The sequence below is a fragment of the Chlamydotis macqueenii genome, chromosome W, assembly GCF_036417535.1.
Source record: "Chlamydotis macqueenii isolate bChlMac1 chromosome W, bChlMac1.mat, whole genome shotgun sequence".
NCBI lineage: Eukaryota > Metazoa > Chordata > Aves > Otidiformes > Otididae > Chlamydotis > Chlamydotis macqueenii.
In genome coordinates, this window is record NC_141592.1 from 6,418,484 (window position 1) to 6,440,515 (window position 22,032).

Consider the following 22,032-nt stretch of genomic DNA (forward strand, 5'->3'; position numbering starts at 1 on the left):
GAACTATCTTTAGCTTGGTGGGCCCATGATACCTCAGGCCATCAGGGAAGAGATGCAACATACAAATGGGCTCGTGATCGAGGGGTGGATTTAACCATGGACACTATTGCACAGGTTATCCACGACTGTGAAACATGCAATTAAGCAAGCCAAGCGGCTAAAGCCTCTGTGGTATGGAGGATGATGGCTGAAATATAAATATTTTTAGAGGCCTGGCAGATTGATTGCATCACACTCCCACAAACCCACCAAGGCAAGCACCATGTGCTTACAGTGATGGAAGCAACCACTGGGTGGCTGGAGACATATCCTGTGCCCCGTGCCACTGCCCGAAACACCATCCTGGGCCTTGAGAAGCAAGTTCTCTGGCGACATGGCACTCCAGACAGAATAGAGTCAGACAATGGGACTCATTTCCGAAACAACCTCATAGACACCTGGGCCAAAGAGCACAGCATCGAGTGGGTATATCATGTCCCCTATCATGCACCAGCCTGTGGAAAAATTGAACGGGACAATGGACTGCTGAAAACTACACTGAAAGCAATGGGTGGTGGAACCTTCAAAACTGGGACAAACATTTAGCAAAAGCCACTTGGTTAGTCAGCACTCGAAGATTCACCAACAGAGCTGGCCCTGCCCAATCTGAACTGTTACATACTGTAGAAGGGGATAAAGTTCCTGTGGTGCATGTAAGGAATATGTTGGGGAAGACAGTCTGGGTTATTCCTCCTCTGGGCAAAGGCAAATCCACCCATGGGATTGCTTTTGCTCAAGGACCTGGGTGTACTTCATGGGTGATGCGGGAGGATGGGGAAGTCCGATGTGTACCTCAAGGAGATGTGATTCTAGGTGAAAATAGCCAAGAATTTGAACTGTATATAATCATGTCTGTAGTTCTTTTATGTCATATCAAAGGTATTGCAGCAAGAATCACCCTCATCGGTGAAGAACAAGCTTTGATGAAACTGAGCGACATGCAGCAGTGATGGAGTCAGAACTGGTGCCCAACAACTTCCTCAAGATCAACATCTTCAACTCGCAGACCATGGATGTGATACACCAGCCGTGCCAGAGGTACCAGCTATGAGTTCCAGATCAGATGCAGTATGTAACAACTTCACACTACATACCATCTCTCCTGCCCTGAGAGACTGCTATCACAGATGGGGCCCAAAGTCATGGACTAAATGAACTCAACAGACTTTGGAGGGATAGCTCATAGACTGAGATAATGAGATCTGTGTGTATATCTATAAGCATGACGTAAATAGTATGGAATAAGGGGTGGATACTGTCCTGGTTTCGGCAGGGATGGAGTTCATTTTCTTCTCAGCAGCCGGTGTGTTTTGGATTTCGTGTGTGAAGAATGTTGATAAAAACACTCTGATGATACCAGTTGTTGTTAATGAGACCAAGGACACTGTCTGGCTTTCCAAGTCTCGCTAATGTGCAGATGCAGGAAGCTGGGCGAAAGACAGAATAATTGATCCAAACTGGCCAAAGAGAGTATTCCATGCCATAAACATCATGCTCAGTATATAAGTGGGGGTTGCCCATGGGAGGGGGCATTGCATTCCATTGCATTCCATTCTGGCACCCTTGGCATCTTTTCTTCTCTCTTGCTTGCTGGCATCGTTCCCTCTACCTTGCTAGCTTGCTCTCCCCCTTTGCTTGCTGCTCAGTGTCGTTCCTGTGATTGCTGCTCAGGACGGGCTGCATCGGTCATTGGGACATTGGGTGGTGAGAAATCGTACATTGTTCATTTTGTATATTTTGTATATATTAATATCCTTATATCCTGTTATTTTTGTAATTTTTAGTATTTCAGTAAACTGTTTTTATCTCAACCCACGAGTTTTCCTTTCTTCCCAATTTCTCTCCCCCGTCCTGCTGGGTAGGGGGAGGGTGAGCAAGAAACTGTGTGGTGGTCCAGGCTAAACCACCACAACCAGTTACCAGCAATTTGTTCAGGAAGAAACTTTCCCCACAACAGACTTTGTGGAGACTATTTAGGTTGTTCAGGTTTTTTACCTCCTCTGTAAGAGAGAAAGTAGTCCACTGTGCCCAACCCTACTATATTGGCAGTAGACTGGAGCCCTCCTCCTCTCTCCCAGTGATGATATTATAAGTGTGACTTTTGATCCTTTACATAAGATTTAGGTATGTCAAAGGGTGCCGGGGAACGGTCTATGCACCATGGACCTGTTTTTACTTCATATCCACCGTACAGTGATCTGAGCAGTCTCTTGCAGCTCTCTGTGAAGGAATGTGTGTGCAGCAGCAGGTTCATTCAAAAAACTTGTGCCGACCCTGTTTCCTCGAGAAGATACAGACTTGCCTGTGGCATGGCTGCTTTTTTCCTGGCAGGGAGAAATGAGACTAGAGATTCCTCCAGATGGAAAGTCAGGAAGTCAACTAAAAACACACATATGAATGCATACAGAAGCTACTCATTAAGTAATTTTACATCACCCTAAACTTGTGCTTTCTTGTATTGGATGGAGAGAAGGCCTGCTGGTTTTAAAGAAGAGCCGGCTGGAGGTTCTGGAGCACCTGAATGAGCCACTTGGCCCCCAGGGCCGTGGCTGGCCCGCCGGATTTAAGTATTGCACACCCTTCGGAACCTTGCTGTGATTAGCTGAGCTCTTGCCAGTGACATCAGCTGGCTCACTTTTAATTAGCCGGCTGGTTGCTAGAACTGTAGGACTTCTAGCGAGATACTTAACCCTCTTGATGCCACGCTGCACTGGCCGCCCTGGTGGCTCCTCGCAGCCTGTCGGCAGGATCGCGCACCCCTCATGTAGGAGGGCGCAGGGTCGGTGTTGCGAATTGAGCCTCGAGGAGGCTGCGACGAGGGAACTGCAAGAGAGACGTGAATCCTCCTCCTCTCGCTCCCCTTGCATCATCGCCCTTTTAAACGGGCGCGCCAAGGCACTCAGAGTAGCATGCGGTCTGGGAAGAGAGCACAGGGATTGGTGGGTCTGCTGCCTGGTGGAAACACCCTCCCATACAAAAAGGCTCATCTGAGTGAGAGGCAAGAAGGTAGAGTTGGTTTGTGTTGTTTGTTGGCCGATGGGGGGAGGCTCCGAATCTAATGGGGTGAGGTTCAGTGCTGGCGTTCCTGAGTAGGAGTGTGCGGGGAAGCCAGCAGTTTCCTCTCTACTAGCGGCCGCGCCTTGGCATCTGCAGCTGTCACCAAACCCAGGCCGACGAAGTGCTGTTCCTCAGCACTGCTCTCCATCTGCTGAATATTGCCTTGGAGGGAGGGAGGGAGGTGAAAGACCAGCCCTGGGGGCAATTTGAATTTTTTTTTTCCCCTCACATTATTTTATTAAATATCCCCTGGGGAACTACTCGAGGTTGACTCCAGCAGCTGTGTCTCTGAGCCTCATCCCGGTGGCACACTGCCCAGTACTGGACTGACCCTCCAGCGCTTGGCGGACCATGGCTTGCAGCACCTGTCTCGACAGCGCAGCAGGTCCCAAGGGAGTGTATTGAGGTGCCTCGCGCTGCCCCGGAGCTTGCGAAGCGCAGTCAGCAGCAGGAGTGGGACTGTACACGGCGGCGGGGGGGCTGCTCCCGTACCATGTCGGCTGTTGCCTACATGGACTTCATGGCTGCCCAGTGCCTGGTGTCCATCTCCAACCGCTCTGCCGTGCCCGAGGCGGCACGGCTGAAAGTGCCGGGTGAGGAGCAGGTGGGAAAGGAGCTATGTGACTCCCGTGACGCTTGGAAGGACTACTGCACCTTGGTGACCATCGCCAAGAGCCTCCTGGAGCTGAACAAGTACTGGCCCCTGCCCGTCCCCTCCGTCTGCAGCGGCAATGTGGAGAGCCTGGACGAGGATGAGGACGCGGGCTCTGACAGTGACGTGACCACAGAGCTGAAGTCGAGCCCGGCACACAACTCGGTGCCGGGGCAGCCCCCCAACCTGTGTGACGCTGTGCCCCCCAAAGGGAAGTTGACGGCTGAGAAGCGGCACAAGTGACCCTACAGCGGCTGCAGCAAGGTCTACGGGGAGTCCTCCCACTTAAAAGCCCACTACCGAGTACACACAGGCAAGCCGCGGGGGGCGGGAGGGAGGGGCAGGGCAGGGCAGGGCAGGGCAGGGCTGGGCTGGGCTGGGCTCGGCTCGGCTCGAGGGAGTTGTTTGTCCTCGGGTGAACGCTGTGGGGTTCGTTTGCCGCAATATCACTTATTTTCCCTTTCACACTTCGGGTGTGGAGCCTGTGGAGAAGGGGTCCTGTGTGAGCCCTACGCTGGTGGCACCGTAAATCTGGCCGAGAGCCCTCGGGGTTGTCAAAAATAGTGCGGTCTAGTCGGGTGCGGTGTCTGCCAGGCCAGCGGCCGGTGAGCAGACCGCCTGCCACCGCGGGAGGTAAAAGTGGGGCCGGCTACCCTGGGCAGGGCTGCAGCAGCGGGGCGTGGCTCGTCCTCCCGCATCCCTGTAGGCTTCCTGAATCCTCAAGGAAGAGCCCAATTCAGCTCCTCCAATAGCCCTGGTATGAAAGAGATGGCAATTAATGGAGGAAAGACCAAGGAAGAAAAAGACAGGGAGTAGAAGAGCAAGTCTTGTGGAAAATCTTGGTTTTTAGAAAGGTAGCAACCTTTGGAAAGTGGAATACACTTCTGGTAAACAGATCAGCTTGAAGAGAAGCTGTCGCTGACTGACATTCCAAGATTGCTGTATTGCTTTTATTTATGAGTTTCTTGAATCAGACTTTCTGATCCAGTGCTACAGCACATAAGTTTCTTAGTTATGGGACAGTCACCTTCATTATAGATGCTGTGGTAGGTTAATCTTGGCTAGTTGCCAGATCCCCACCTAGCTGCTCTCCCACTCACCTCAATAGGACAGGGGAAAAAATAAGGTGGAAAAGCTAATGGATCAAGATAAGAACAAGGAGATTGCTTACCAGTTACAGTCATGGCCAATACAAACTCTACTTGGGGAAGATTAATTAAATTTATTGCCAATTAAAAATAGAGTAGGACAGTGAGGAAACAAAACCCCAAACTTTTACAAATAAATAAATAAACCCAACCTCAAACACTACTACTCACTTCTTCCCAGGTTCACCTTAACTCCTTCGTTCCTGACTTCTCTACCTCCTCCCTACCCTAAGCGGCACAGGGAGGATGGGGAATAGGGGCTGTGGTCAGTTTGTAACATTTCATCTCTGCTGCTCCTTCCTCCTTATGTTCTTCCCCTGCTCTAGTGTGGGGTCCCTCCCACAGGATACAGTGAGATGCTGTTCCATGGGTCTTCTCTGCAGGGTAGAGTCCATCAGGAACAGACTCCTCCAGCATGGGCTCCTCACCACAGGCCACAGTTCCTTCCAGGAGCCTGCTCCAGTGTGGACTCTCCACAGGCTGCAGCTTCCTTCAGGTCATATCCACTTGTTCCAGCATGGCTCTCTCCATGGGCTGAAGGGGGACAACCTGCTTCATTAGGGTCTTCTCCACAGGCTGCAGGGGAATCTGCTCTGGCACCTGTAGCACCTCCTTCCCCTCCTTCTTCACTGACTTTGGTGTCTGCAGGGTTGTTTCTCTCACATATGTTCTCACTCCTCTCTCTCACAGCTGCTGCACAGCATTTTTTTTACCCTTTCTTAAATATGTTACCAACATCACTGATTAGCTCAGATTTGGCCAGTGGTGGGTCCATTTTGGAGCTGGTTGAAACCGCCTCTGTCTGGCACAAGGGCAGCCCCTGATCTGTTCTTATATAGGCCACCCCTGCAGCCCCCCTCCCCGCTACCAAAACCTTACCGTGTAAACCCAATGCAGATGTTTACTACAATATTGGCTGTGGCAGAGCAGCTTTATATGAAGATGTAAGGAAATACTACTCTTCAGAGTACTAAGCTCTGAAAGAACATAGGCAAACTTTCTGCTCATATAAATGAGCAAGTTTCAGAGACTTGTGATGGCTTAGCCTGAGTTACTGCACAGTTTCTCGCTCACCCTCCCCAGCACGAATGGGGGCAAGAATTGGGAAGGAAGGAAAACTCGTGGGTTGAGATGAAGACAGTTTACTAGAATAGCAAAGGAAAACTACAATAATAACAGAATATAAGGATATGGAAATATATAGAATGAACAATGTATGTTTTCTCACCACCCAATGTCCCAATGACCGATACGGCCTGTTCCGAGCAGCGATCACAGAAATGAAACCGAGCAGCCAGCAAAGGAGCAAAAGGGAGCCAGCAAGGTAGAGGGAACGATGCCAGCGAATGAGAGAGCGAGATGGATGCCAGGAAGGCAGATACCCACCCTGGCCAACCCCCACGTATATACTGAGCATGACATTTATGGCATGGAATACTCTCTTTGGCCAGTTTGGGTCAATTATTCTGTCTGTCTTTCTCCCAGCTTCCTGCATCTACATGTTAGCGAGACTTGGAAAGCAGGATGGTGTCCTTGGTCTCATTAACAACAGCTCATAGCATCAGGGTGTTTTATCAACATTCTTCACATCCGAAATCCAAAACACACCAGCTACTGAGAGGAAAATTAACTCCATCCCTGCCAAAACCAGAACAGACTCTAATGGCATTTTGCTTACTTGTAGTAATAAATATTTTTGGCCCATTTTCTAAAAGTAAATTAGTGGCCTTGGGTTAAAAAAAAAAATCTCCTGCTATTCTTTGAAAGTATGTGTATTTGGTAATGCTCAACTACTATTTTTACCTTTTTGAAGCCAGATTTAATTAATCAGTTTTGCAGTCTATGTTTTGATAGCCCTTAATATCTTTAAGCTTTACTTCATGCCAGGAAAACTGGATGTTTCAGGATCCTAATGATGGCTTGAGTACTGAAGTCTAGGATGTTTGTATTGTTTGTTTGCACCATATTCTGTCTCACATCTGGGCTATGTGAAGTGAACTGTTAAATCTTGGCACAGTTCCTTGCAAAGAGGAGGCCACATCTTCCTTGCACAGTGATGAATTACACCTTTTGGCTTTTGCTGGCAGACCTCCTCAAGCAGGTGAAGGACCAAATGAACTTAAGGGGAAAATTCCAAAAGTATGTGACCTAAACCTGTGTCAGCCCCACAGACTCACCATGGAAGAGACTTTCTTCAGGGACTTAGGTTACTTTGCAAGTGATACCAGTAGGTTAACTTGTACTCCCTAGATGTGGCTCATTCAACTTAGAGGATTTAGTCAAAATGGAAACTCAGTGGTTAAAAAAAATCTACTGCAGCAACTATTATTTCCTTTGATTCTGTCTAACAATTAAGAGCATAGTAATTGTAGACATTTTTAAATTTCTCTAGATTAAAGGGCTGTGTATGAGTAAGGAAAGGCATGGATTAAAGGAAACACACAGCCATGTGCTTCATATCTGTTTTGTAAATGACTTCTGGATTTTGTATATTGGCAATAATAGTAAGTGGTAAAGTAAAAAAATAATTTATCACTGAGGGAATGTGTTGCAAGTTATTGCTTTAGTATTTAGTACAGTGTGAGTAGGGTGTGGTCAAATCTGAACACTGGCTAAACTTCTGTTGCTTTGACTTGCATGTTCATCTAGCTATATTTGTATTGCAAAAGACCTGGAGTTGGTTATCTACCTATGCCCTACTAGGAGATCTGTTATGTGCTTGGCTCAAGAGGTCAGGAGAAGGAGGATTACTGGATGTGTTTCAGTGGTGGACTCTGCGTTTAGGTGGAGTTAAGACTGTCTCCATGAACAAGGATAGAAGATGGTCAGTGATGACCCTTAAATAACCTCAATACCTACCCTAGGGATTATTATGTTATCAACTTAAAGATTTCAGCTCAAATTCTCTTTTGGAGGCTGAAGGTAACTGATGCCTTGCAAAACTTTGGTTCACAAGTGACAAAGGAAATACATTAGTATCACTTCAACTTAGTGCTCAGATACTCACCCTGATATGGGGACCAAAATAGACATCAATTGGGATAGCATTTTGTTAACATGAAAATTAATATGCTGTACAACCCACACTGCTTGCTGTATGCAATATAGTTCTAAGTATCTTCTGAAGTGGCGTGAGGCTTACAAAGGCCACTCACTTGTGAGTGGCACGTAACTCCAAATATTAAATGCTTAACTTGGACACACTAATGTACCTTCACTGTAGTTCTGTGTGATTAAAAACATTACAAAAATGCAGCAGTAAGTAAACTGAGAGCTTTCTAATGTAAACAGTTAATAGTAACCAACTGAAATACTAAATGATGCTGCTAATGCTAATTACTTTTTATAAATGGCAGAACAATTCCATAGCAACAGTGAGATTTGATTGAACCTCCAGAATTATTCATAACTACATATTGTGGAGTGTTAACGCTCCCTCCTCAGTACCTTTTTTTTTTTTAATTATTTATCTCATCTCAGATTTTTGAATCCCTTCCATCTACCTTCCACTTCTTAATCAGACCATCAATTTGCTTTATTGCTGCTTTGTAGCCTTTAGTTGAAGTAGGTACACAGCTATCAATTAAAAATTTCCTGGTCTTAAAATTTTAATATTTAACCTCAGTCTCTCAGTCTTGGACAATGACTTTAGGACTTTGGTTCACACCTATGATCTTGCTTGTACCAACATGACTTTTTACTCATGGATGCTAACTAAGCAAGGTGGAAAGCTCTGAATACTGATTTGTGCTATGTAATGTTGAGAATCTAAAAATTCACTTGGCCATATTTGGTCAGCTAACAGAAAATTAGACATGAAAGAGCAAATAAAGTCAGAAGACCAAAGACTTGATGTTCAGAGGTTAAAGGTCTATATCTTACTAGTAATTCTCTAAACTTGTTGGTTCAAAGGCATTATGTATTTCAGAGACCAAAACTATCTGTATAATAACTGTTTGCTTGAGCCTTTGAGTCTAGTTAAATTTCCAGAAGACTGTGGTGGGTTGACCTCAGCCAAACAGCTACTCTGCCCCTCTCATTCCCCTCTCCTGTGGGATGGGGAGAAAATGTAAGACAAGACAACCTGTAGATTGAGATAATGTCAGTTTAATAGAGAAAGCAAAAGCTATGTGCTCAAGCAAAGCAAAATGAAGAATTCATTCACTATTTCCCATCAGCAGGCAGACGTTTAGCCATTTCCTGGAAAGCAGGGCATCAAGCACGTGTAACGGTTGCTTGGGAAAACAAATGCCATAGCCACGAATGCCCCTGCTCCTCCTCCTTTCTCTTAGCTTTTATTGCTGAGCATGACATCATATGGTATGGAATATCCCTTTGGTCAGTTTAGGTCAGCTGTCCTGGCTATGTCCCCTCTTAGCCTCTTGCCCACTCCCAGCCTACTGGCCTTTGAGCCAGGTGGGGGATTTGGAGAGACAGCTTCCATGCTGTGGGAGCACTGCTCAGCAGTAGCCAAAACACTGGTGTGTTATCAACACTGTTCTAGCCACAAATGCAAAGCACAGCACTATATGGGCTGCTACAAGGAAAGTTAACTCCATCCCAGCCAGACCTAGCACATCCATCTAAAACTGTCTTCTGTAGTGATCTTAACAAAAAAGTCAGTGGATGGTACTTCACTTCCTACTTAAGCAAGCAGCCCTTGGTTGTGCCACCATTCCCACTGAACTCAGTATGACTTGGAATAGAATTTCCGGGATGAAGCTAAGGAAATCTGAACACTCTTCTTTTCTAGAGGGTAGGCCTTTCATTTCTTGACAGACCCTCAGTGTTTCTGTGATATAATCAGGTACTTCTTCATTCCGTCTTGGATGTTGTCCTGGTTTTGGCTAGGATAGAGTTAATTTTCTTCCTAGTAGCTGATATAGTGCTGTGTTTTGGATTTAGGATGAGAATAATGTTGATAACACACTGATGTTTTAGTTGTTGCTAAGTAGTGCTTACATTAAGTCAAGGTCTTCTCAGCTTCTCATGCCCTGCCAGTGAGAAGGCTGGAGGTGCACAAGAAGCTGAGAGGGGGCACAGCCAGGACAGCGAACCAAAACTGGCCATAGGGATATTCCATACCATATGACGTCATGCTCAGCATATAAACTGGGGGGAGAATCACTGCTTGGGGTCAGGCTGGACATTGGTCAGTGGGTGGTGAGCAATTGCACTGTACATCACTCATTTTATATATTCTTTTATGATCATTATTATTTTATTTTCCTTTGCTGTCCTTTTAAACTGACTTTATCTCAGTGTGTGAGTTTTACTGTTTTTGATTCTCCTCCCTATCCCACTGAAGGGGAAGGAGTGAGCAAGGAGCTGTGCGGTGCTTAGTTGCTGGCTGGGGTTAAACCACAATAGATGTATACCTAAATTCAAAATTTATTAACTTGCAAAAGCCTATGATACAAAGACAAGCCTATCACTGAAACTAAACTACTACCTTTCCTGTCTTATCACTGCTATCCAAAAGTAGCTTGGAATTTATTATTTAAATTCTGATTTCTTGAACAGGAACACTATTATGGGTAAGATTGTGTGAATTCGTTCCCATAGCATCTCTGAGGTACGTGGCACTTTGAGTGGAAGATAAAAGATGGTGTTATCCCAAAGCTCACAAGCCAAAAGCTGTTTGTCTGGCAGGCAGGTGGAGGATATGAAATATGAAGTGACCTTACCTTAGTCTCATAATACTTAAGTAGTATTATGAGAATAGGACAGGTAAACTCTGATCAAGTTTGGTAGTAGCAGGATGGATTACAAGAGTGGTCTTTCTGCACAACAGTCTTTGAGGTGGCATGGACAAGTCTTGCAGACTTCCCCTGAGGGCTTTCTGAGTACAGAAAAAGGCCCAGACATAGGCAAGATGTGCACAAGACCAGAGCCCTGGAAGAAAGAACAGATATGCAGAGTATTAGCTTGAAAATGCAAAGACTTCTTTAGGTAGTTTTAGAGGTTTGATATGGCCAGTAACATGTAGATTTACTATTAGCCTCAAAAATGAGGAGGGGGGAACTTAACAGAGGAGGATGTGCAGACCAGAGGATCTCCAGGGAAAATAAAGATAGACAGATGAGAGTAAATAAGCAATCTCAGCCAGAAGGCCTGAGCAGGGAGCATTGAGCAAAGGACAAGATACCAAAAGAAAGGAAAAAAAAATGGCAGGAGAAACTAAATTAAAGAATGCACTCTCGCTATGATGGTGTGAATGCAAGCCAGCTAAAGGGCATATGGCAGCTCATAGCAGATCTTCCTGGTTAGAAAAGAGGGATAGAGAAGGTACTACAATGTTAGTTTGTGAGATGCCTCTTACAGGACCTTTAGAAATTAACTCACCTGGGGGGAGGGGGTGTATGTAAATTCCAGACACTTCCCAAAATTTAGTGCTACAATTTGGTGGGAAGTTCATATCTACATCAGGTACTCTTAATTAAGGTTAGATGCACAAAAAAATCCTGTTGTATGAAAACTTTTCCCTCTAACTAGGTTTTATAGCCAACTGCCATCTTGTAAATCAGGTCCAAACAATACAAAGTTTGTAACATTAGGCAGTTACACTCTTAAACTCTTCTGACATTTTGTTCCAATTGATAATAGTAGGTTGTGGGCAGAAGCATGGATCCATAGATGCTCATTCTACAAGGTGAATCTGAGGAGTATTTCTGGTAGAAGGAAAAGACACATACAGCAGCTGATTAGTGCTGCAATATAGATATCATAGCATTGATCCAGGCGCCATATCAGTTTAGTTTGGTTGTTTAGTCTGGAGAAAAGGAAGCTGAGGTGAGACCTTATTGCTCTCTACAACTACCTGAAAGGAGATTGTAGCAAGGTGGGTGTTGGTCTCTTTTCCCAAGCAACTAGTGATAGAATGAGAGGAAATGGCCTCAAGTTGCAGCAGGGAAGGTTTAGATTGGATATTAGGAAAAATGTTTTCACCGAAAAAGTTATCAAGCATTGGAACAGGCTGCCCAGGGAAATAGTTGAGTCACCATCCCTGGAGGTATTTAAAAGACATGTAGATGTGGTGCTTAGGGATACGGTTTAGTGGTGGCCTTGGCAGTGTTAGGTTAAGGGTTGGACTTGATGATCTTAAGGGTCTTTTCCAATCTAAATGATTCTATGACTGTATTGCTTTGTTATTTGTATTCTAGATTATCACTAGATTGACAGACTGTACGCATACAGATATGTTGGCAGTCTTCTACTTGAGCTTTTTTGAGTATTTTATGTGAGCATAATCTGAAATTTATGCAATGCAATGACACATTGCCAGTTCCTTTACAATTAGACTAAAGAGCAGAAAGTGGAGCCAACAGGACATTTTTTCTAAACCCAGACCTTTGTCTGCAACCCTTGTTATCAAGGATTTATAAAAAACATGCAAATTCTTAGAGTTCTAATAGACATGTTTCCAGGTATTGGAGAAATATGATCATATTAACTGGAAGCTTTGCTAGCTGAGCAAAGTAGGCAAACATAAATTAAGTGAATGTATGTTTCACAGTGGGGAAAACACCCCAGAAAAGCTTGCATGGGTTATATTAATTCAATCTATGTAAGGAAGTACACATGTAGGAGAGAAGCAATGAGGAGGCATTGCCCATAAGGATGTGACTCCTGTTGCCAGATAGTTGTATTGAAAATGCAGCTCTACTGAGCTCCTGCATGCTATTGTGTTATGATCTCAAAGACCATGTGGTAGGCATCACCTGTGCTTTTTTTTAAGTTTGTGTCTCTGTTATGGTTTAGCTACAGTCAGCAATTGAATACCACACAGCTGCTCAATCACCCTCCCTCTCCCCAGGGAACAGAGGAGAGAATCAGGAAGAAAACTCCTGGGTTGAGATAAAGGCAGTTTACTAGGATAACAAAAGAAAAATAACTTATATAGATATATAAAAATAATAATAATAGGAAAAAATAATAAGAAGAATAATAATTTAAAACAAACAAACAAGAACAACGAATGATGCACAATTTCTCACCACCCGACTGGATGACTGATACAGCCTGTCCCGAGCAGCAATCACAGAACAAAAGAAAACCTGTAAACAATCCCAGAATGATTCCAAACAGCTGAGAGGGAAAAAAAGGAGACAGCTCACCGGCTTACCCTCCCACTCAAGTACTGAGCATGACGTTTATGGCCAGTTTGGGTCAACTGTTCTGGCTATATCCCTCCCAGCTTCCTGCACCTGCACATTATTGAAACCTGGGAAGCCAGACAGTGACCTTGGTCTCTCTTGCAACAACATTTTTCACCTAGGAAACCCAAAACACATAGGCTACTGAGAGGAAAATTAACTCCATCTTAGCTGAAACCAGGACAGTCTCTTGCACTCCTAGGTGTTAGGATCCATGTGGGAATGATCATTCCCCATCATTAATTGCAGCGCTGTTTTGTACCATGCTGTCATTCATTGTCTCACAGAGCTCCCGAACCTGCAGCCAGAAGAGCAGGCAGAAGCCAAGTTAAGATTAAAAGGCCAAACTCTGAGGTAGTGATGGTAAAGCATACTTCAAATGTTTATTTGTGGTAATGTTGTTTATCATCTAGATGTAAGCTATGGTGACTGTGAATAGCCTGAGAACACTCTATAAATACCTTAAACTTGAAGGAAGAGTCTGTTGAAATACTGACTAATGAATTAATATTAAAATAATAAAAATTATATTCCTTTCTGAATACACATAAAATTGTGACCAGTAATGTACCTCAGTTCCATCAAAGATGGACAGAAGGCATTAAGTACAGCAACCATGTGTGTTTCTGTGTTGGGGGCAATGAATATCAGAAGCCCTGGGATTGAAAAATAAGGGACTTTCCAAGAGAAGAAAAGCAAAATCGAGGACATCTGGTGGTGGGAAGACGATAAGGGACACCTGGTGGTGGTTAGAGGAACTATGGGTATAAAAGCATAGAAACAGTAAGAATAGGGGGCTCTCTGCCTAGCTTGCAGTAGGGTCTGAGATCATGACTGAGACTTTGTTCTACACGACTGGGCTCTGCTGTAAGCAATTACACACTGACATTTCTGGCCACAAGTGTTAAGCTTGTCTGTACATGAGCAACTTGATAAGATAACCACCACTTAACCTCCTTCACGCATATCTTCAGAGAACAGAAGAGTACACTGCAGTGAGGACAATGTGTGCTCTAAGCAAACTGAGCTTAGGCATTGTCCACCTGGTTGTGGTAGGCCCTACAGGCATGTTGACTGTGGTTACTTTCAGCTAGCTCTACAGATGCTTGCAAAATTGATCTCTGCAGAGCCAGGTCACCAAGTGGAATCTGAAGAAAGGTCTTCCTTTGCAACCCAAATGCATAAAGAGAGCCAAGCACCTCAAAGAGGGAGCTCCAGCTGTGCATAGGGCTGTCTGTGTTAGCATGTCAGTAGTTCAGTGCCTGACTCCAGGCTGGAGAGAAAGATGGTCCTATCTTTGCTCAGGATACCTAACCATGAACCTTCTTCTGAAGCAAAGTTTCATCTTTGTGCTAGAGAGGAGAGAGGGAACAAGTTCCATAACACTAGCTCAGTAATTAGAAAATGCCATCAGTAGCTGAAAGACCAGTTTTCAAATCCCAGCTCTGTGGAGTTTAGAAAGAGGCCCCTCTGACTGGAGTTTCTGCTCCTTACCCTGTTGAAGCTGTTCCTCTTTAACAAGAATTTAATTATTTAGATGGAACAGAAACCTAAACCGAGTGCTTTTCAATACCGGGTAAGTGCCCTAAGCACCATGCTATGAGTTGGTCTCTCTCCATCGCTCAGTTAATATTTAAATATTACTGCAAAATAGAGGAAGTTCAAACTGAGAAAAGATGGAAAAGGAAAGAGGTAGAGACTTGCCCCAGAGTACCCGAGAGTCTATTGCTGAGGATATTCCTCTCAGCTATGAAAAGTGTGAATTTAACTCTCAGGTGAGGTCTTTCATCTCCCAGGTAGCTTCCCTGACTGATAGACGTAAGGGAGCACAATCCCTCAAATAAAGCCTTTTCTAAGGCATACTGGGAGGGATATAACCCAGTAGAGAAGCTACAAGGATGTTCCTTACATCTGACACTGTATCAGATGGGGGTAACAGTAATGTTGAGTCTCACTGGGATTCAGACATGAGCTAGGACTCCCAACAGCTCAGTAGAGTTGGGTTTTAGTGTGTGGTTTTACATCTAGGTTTGGGTTTTGTTTTGTGTTGTTTTTTTTTTTTTTAAAGAAACTCAAACACCTGCACATGTAAGCAGCTGTTGAGTGGTGGTTTTGAGGATGTCAGAGCAGTCTACTTGCTGAAGATGGCATTTTTAACACCTTAATCAACCTGTGGTGTTAAGCCCTGAGTGCTGGTGGAATAAACTTATTGATGCAAATTATCCATCTGTTGCCTCTCCTGTAATCACCTGACATTGATTAGGGGTCTGTTAAATCCATTGCAAGACTAGCTGGTTGAGATTTAAGTGTTCTAGAAGTTCTTGTTTTATACAAATAGTACATACCATCCTTACTGCTGATCTTGCTCTGTGCTGTTTCTCACCAACATCTGTAGTTTTGGTTACCATGTTTTAATGATCCAGTTTTGGACTCTCTCAGAAGAGGAAAAAGGCTGCTTGAAATGCTTCCAGTCCGCTGCTCAGAAGTGGGTGTACAGATGCCTGTGAGATTCATCTTCATCAGAATATCTTGGATTTTGAATGAGTGTCCACGTGTCCCACAGGAAACTGTTCATTCAGAGTGTATGGGGGAAACAAGGACACTGGAAGACAAAAGTAAGAGAGACCTGAGATAACAGCTATTCTGGGGCAAGGAAGAAAGCCTGTCCATCTTTCTTCCTGCAATAAGCTGGACCATGTTCTTTGCACTCATCCATCTACAGAACCTGTGATACTTTGTGAGACACTGAGAAAAGTGTCTCAAGGCCAGGTTGGATGAGGCTCTGAGCAACCTGATCTAGTCGGGGATGTCCCTGCTCCTTGCAGAGGAGTTGGACTAGATGACCTTTGAAGGTCCCTTCCAACCCTAACCATTCTATGATTCTATGAAACACAGGAGTGATGGCTGAGTGGGTTCACAGGAAGAAGAAAAAAATGCTTATTGTGGTCATGTCTAAGTCAAGGATTGTAGTTCAGGACCAGATCTTTTCAGGATACCAAGATTTCTTTGGAAAGTTCAAGTTCCAGCAGCCACAGAGCTTCAGAAGGATCTTGTAAGACAAAGACAAGAAGGTATGCTAGATTCTCCTATTTGAACCACACAGAGTTGAATCTGTGTGTTGAAGCTGTGGGAATACTCTCTCTTTTTTTTCTTTTTTTTTTTTCTTTTCCCCTCCCCTTCCCCCTTCTGTCTTCATGCAAACAGTCCTGTTTTCCTAAGTGGTTTTGCTCTTGCCTGATGGCAAAAGAGTTCCTTATTTCAGCTTTCTATAGTTGTGTGCTTTCCCATCTCCCTCTTTCCCATCAGCTCCCTCAAATCCCTGATAGGAAGGGGTCAGCCCTGCTGTAGTTCTGTACCTCTGGATTTTTGTGCAGGTGCTGCAGGCAGAGGTGGAAGTCCCTGCAGCAGTAGATAATGGCTACAGCTATGTCATGTCACATGGGTAGACATAGAATGAGATAAGTCAAACTCAGAACCATGCTTCAGTTTTGATACTTAATATAGTTGCTATTATGCATCCTAGGCAGCAAATTCCTACCATGTACCTGATGGTATCTTGTTTTGTACATACATCAGTCAAGAGTGTCTAATTAGGGTATTCGTTCATGCAACTGCAACTACAGTCCATTTGACTTCCTAGTTAATGTGTGAAGCAGTATCATTAGCATTATTTGATAACAAACTGTTCTACATTAGCTAACATAGATCCTAGACTCTGGACCCATGTCTATGTCCAACTTCACTACTGTCAGCCAGAAAACCAAAGCAAGTCTAACAAACAGCTCATCTTGGCCGGACTTCCATCCACACCACCAGCAATTTCTGAAAGTCTTCTGTAAAGTCAGTACTCAAACAATTCCAGTAATTCACTTAATTTTAAGTTAATATGCTGTGGAGTGAACTTTAAATTGAGTTTGCACCACAGAAGTTAAGTTTGGTCCAGTCCTAGTGCACATCCTTTTATAAGCCTTTAATAGCCTAAGTGTGTGACTATCAATTTTGTCTTCAGCTTTTTCAAACACTTTTTCATTTTCCTTCTGGAAAAATAAGACAGACCAGAACTGCTTTATCACTTGCTTATCTAAATTAAGTCATCTTTGTTAAAGCCACTGAACTGCAGCTCCTAACCTCAGTCATCCACATCTAAAACAGCTTCCTGTAGTGAGAAGACAAATCATGAATCAGGATATTTGGTATAATACCTGTACTATTAATGAATCTACTAATGCAGACTTTATATTCTTTTTTCTTTTCTATTCCCCCCCCCCCCCCCGAAACTGCACGAGACCACAATGTGGAAAATCTGGAATGTTTCAGGGCAGGACCAAAAAAAGCTAAATAATTGACCTCCTTAGTCAGAAAAAATTAGAAAGTTACCTGCCTCAGCTCATAAAAACCAGCTTAGATACAGAGTTTAAACTTGCAGAGAAATTAAAAACTCTCCATTTGAGGGAGAGCATGTGAGAAGGAACAGGGAGAAAAGATCAACTGGAACAAGAGAACAAAGATCAAAAGGATCCACAATGGCTTTATATGCAGAAGTGCAAGTTTTTTAGACTTCAAAAAAGATCTATGGAGAACTGATGTTAGCTTGTGCTGTTATGTCCACCACTATGTCCTTAGTGTCAAACAGGACAAAGAATGGGAATTCTGCAGACATCTATTCCAGTAAACTTCAAATGAATTTATTTCATTATAAGATTATAAGAAATGTTGCTTCTGGGGAAGGGGCAGGATGCCTGAACTTTCTCCATTGCTCTGGAGTGTAGGTACCTGATACAGAGCCATATACTAGATGCTTCCACACATGCAAGATTTATAGCACTTCTCTCACACTCCCTGGGGGATTCAGAAAGCTTTTCTGCACCACTCACTGATGCCTGCTTCAAGAACCTGTGACAGAAACTGTGAGATAGTAAAAGAGCAGTACAAGTAAAATGCTTGACTCAAATGTCATGTGCAGACATCAAGCAGAGCAAAGCCAGAAGAGACCAGTTAGCATGGTGCCATAACACAAGTGCTCTATATAGTTGTGCGCGCCTCCCAGTGTTGCCCTGGGTTCATGGCCCTCATGTGTATATGAGCAAACATACAGTTTTAATTTCTTCTATAAAGGCAGTGCTTATTCCAAAAGGCCTCCAACCACATTTAAAAACATACATCAGGAAGCCAAGAAATCTGTAAAAAATAACCTACAGGTCAGAATGGCTTGCAGTGATGTTTCCACCCTGCTCTGGGTTAATGCACCAGGCTAAACTGGCATTTTGCTATTTCAGCTTCCTTCTTCCTTGGTCAAGAGCCAGTCATGCTGTGAGATGAGGAAAGAAATTGCACAGGAAGCAGACTGCTGTAGCTGGCCTTAACATGCAAACTCTTACTCATCTAGCTAAAACTACCACATGCTGGTCATTCTGGGACAGAGTAGTCTGACTGTCGAGGAATACCATATAATTAGAAGCCTAAACTATTAAAATTACTACATTATTTATGTGCATTTCACTGGGGCTTTAAGGGCCCATTGTGTGGCTAAATCTCAGCTTATTTAGTCCATCATCTTCCTCCTTGACATCACATCTTCTGGATGCCATTTTCCCCCCACTCCTCTGCCCCCATACTTCCCTCTAAAGTTATTCAATGCTTTCCATTGCTGGTTGTCATCCTGGCTTCTGAGCTATTAATTCCTCAAGACTTTAGCCTGGCCATTCATCTCAGCTGCTGTGTCTGAGGAGTTAATCCAAGGCACACTTGCCTGTAAATGACACCTTTTTTGTGATCTGTAAATGTAAAGTGAGCTTGTGTGTTGTGTTAAACTACACAGTGTCAAGAAATATTGGAGTTCTTGATTTTCTTTCCAACTCTTCCAAGCTGGAAACACTCCTGGGATAGTTTTAATATATCATTGTGTTGTGGTTTAGCCCTAGTAACCACATAGTTGCTCACACTCCCTCTCCCTCCCCACCAGGATGGGGAAGAGAAATTGGGAAGAAAGGAAAACTTGTGGGTTGAGATGAAGACAGTTGACTAGAATAGCAAAGGAAAATGACATTAATAACAAAATATATGGGGCCTCTTCAGCATGTGTCACCTCTTCCTCTGGTGGCATTCCAAAATCTTTGCCTTCTGGCCAGTCTGTGATTACTTCTAAGATCCCTGGATGACTGGGGCTTCCTATTCGAGCTTGCTGTGTGATCAGTGCAACCCACTTACTCCATGTAGCATCAGTTGCATGATGTGTAGAGGGGACCTGCTGATGCAGAAGTCACAGACACTGCTCACGACCAATATGATCAAGCAAATGCCAATTTATTGTTGATACATCCCGGTTAATATAGCCCTTCTAATTCCGTATCATGCGCAAGCTCTCTACTAATTGGCTAACTTTGTCATGCATGTGCTCCTAGCTAAAATATGATTCGTTAAGTCTCTTTGTTCACGCGCACAATCCTCTCCACCTGCACCCTGTTTTCACATTCTGTTTTCAGTCACGTATACCAGCTGTTTTCCTTCTTCTCAAGGTTGCTTCATTGCTTTCTCACAGGCGGTCTCCGCGATATCTTTGAAGCCTGCTGCTCACAAACATAACAATTCCATTCAGTCTGGATTGTTCACTGTGTCCCTGATTCTCTAGATATCCAACAAATCCCCCTTTTTGTTTTTGAACAATCCAGACTTCTGTCATCATACGTTATACATATTCATGATTGCTAAGCAAAACTAAGTTTCACTACCTTCTAGTAATTTTCTACTACGGCATTCTTCTATCATTATAGACATAACAACTCCAGTAACTTTGTTATCTACAAGAGCAATGACTAGTTTTTTGCAGGCCTCTGTTGAAACAAGCCATAAATTCTGCTAATAATGTTTTTTATCTTAAAGCTTCCCTTCTCATTCCATGGCTTGCTTTCTGCGAGCGTGATTGCATTCCTCTCCCAAGGTCAGTTTGCTTTCACTGATACCATACTGGCTCAGCGAAATACCACATCTCCCCCTTCTTTGTTTATGAGAAGAGGCTTGTTTCAACGCTTTATCTATTAAAGTCTGCACACATTTTAACACACGGAATATAGATCAAAATACATATATAAAAAGAATGAATAAGCATACTACAGCTATTTGTAATAAGCTTATATCAATCCACCAAAAAGATTTCTGAATATATCAAAATCATCCCTTTGTTGCAGTTTTTGTACTCCTTTTTGCAAGTTTTGAATGCTTTTGTGAATAGATTCTGAACAATCAGACAGATTCATGCAGCAAAGCCCATCAAAATCCTGACAATCATGATTTTGTGCTAATAATAAAAAATCTATTGCTGATCTATTTTGTTACCAACCCGATTACACCAAAGACACCGCTGAGCAAGAGGATGATTATCAGCCGGGTCAGAGCAGAGAAAGGAGGCAGGCGCAGCACCTTCAGGGCGTCCCCTGTTGTTCATACAGTGTGTCCTTCTTCTCTCCTCCGCTCCGAGCCACCTCTGTTTATACCCTCAGCAGATTCAGTGAAAGAGTACTGACTAGATGTTGCTGCATGCGTGGCCAACGCATGCAACAAGGCCTGTCAAATATGTGCTCTGCAGGCTAACAGCGGTTCTGTTTTGTAAAGTAGCATAGTATATAGAATCTACATCAGTTAACAGCGTTGATAGTGCCGATACAGTTGCATTTGTTTGCTTAGCAAGCCAACAGCCCAATTTATTTAGCGTAGTTAACGCCTAGGCACTTGCCACACCAGGTGTAAAGACTGAAGCAGCAATAATTTCACTTGGTTTCCAAAACTCTGTATTATCTTGGCAATCAGATTCAAAGCTATGTGTACTTCGTTTAGGTCCTTTATGCTGTCTGGATTTTGATGTTAGTGCTTGCATGATTACACCATTCTGTGTCATTGCGATATATAGGTCTTAAAGCATTTACAATCATTACCCCTCTAGAAACATTAGCTCTTGAATAGTTAAAAAAAAATAGGCAGAAGTCCATCTTTACTGATCCCAAAAGTTCCATCTCTTGTAGTTCAGCACTCAGCACTCGCGGCTGCTGTTGTTTTACACAGAGTTGCCGTCCTACCGCTATCTGATCTGGCAGATTGACCAAGCATGTTCTGAAAGGCTTATTTGAAGATGATTCAGACAGACAAATGGTGTCCTGCCCCACAGCACCAGCCATAGTTACTCACACGTTTGTTCCCTCTGTGACTGATGTCCACGGAGCTGCCACACAGCTTGTTTAACAATCCGACGAACGCAAGGCAGCTTGGAGCACTGGTCGTACCCATCGTGCAGGGATCCACTTGTTCACTGCTCCTGTAGAGACACAAGCATATCCTTTCCCCCACGTCATAAGAGGGAATGGTCCTTCCCAATTACCTGTTTCCAGATTCTTAACCATCACCGGAGCTTGCCCTTGGATGGCATCATGTACAGTAGATGATCCAAAATGTTTCTGTATTGGGGAAGAATTGTCACTCCAATGTTTTGTTTTTTTTTTTTTTTTTTACCAGCATATTTTTAAGTGTACCATGGGCACATTCAATGACTGCCCGTCCAGTGGGGTTATGTGGGATACCAGTAACATGCTCGATGCCCCAAAGAATGGGTGTCAATAGTTATATGTACCTATTTGTGTTGGCCCAATGACGGGACATGAGTTATATCAGATTGCCATAATTCTTGAGAGCACAAACCGCGCGGATTAACCCCATATAAAGGTGGCATAATTGTGTTTTGGCAACTGCTACAGGAATGCACAATTGCCCAAGTTTGTTCCCATGTCGGCTTAAACTGTTGTTGAAGGGCTGTAGGGTTTTGGTGATAAAATTCATGGGATAGCTTAGCTTGCATGAGTGTGTTTGCAATGAGGGCCACATTAGTGAGAGCATCTGCTCTTGTGTTACCTTCTGTGACAGGTCCTGGAAGCGAAGTGTGAGCTCTCAGATGTACAATAGAGTAAGGATGATCCTGCACTTGTAATACCGATAA

At 43.7% G+C, this 22,032-nt stretch overlaps 1 pseudogene; it reads left to right on the forward strand.

Annotated features, from left to right (window-relative positions):
* The first annotated feature begins 3,589 nt into the window (after nt 1-3,589).
* Nucleotides 3,590-22,032, forward strand: part of LOC147596558 (Krueppel-like factor 9) — a 37,960-nt pseudogene continuing 19,517 nt past the window's right edge.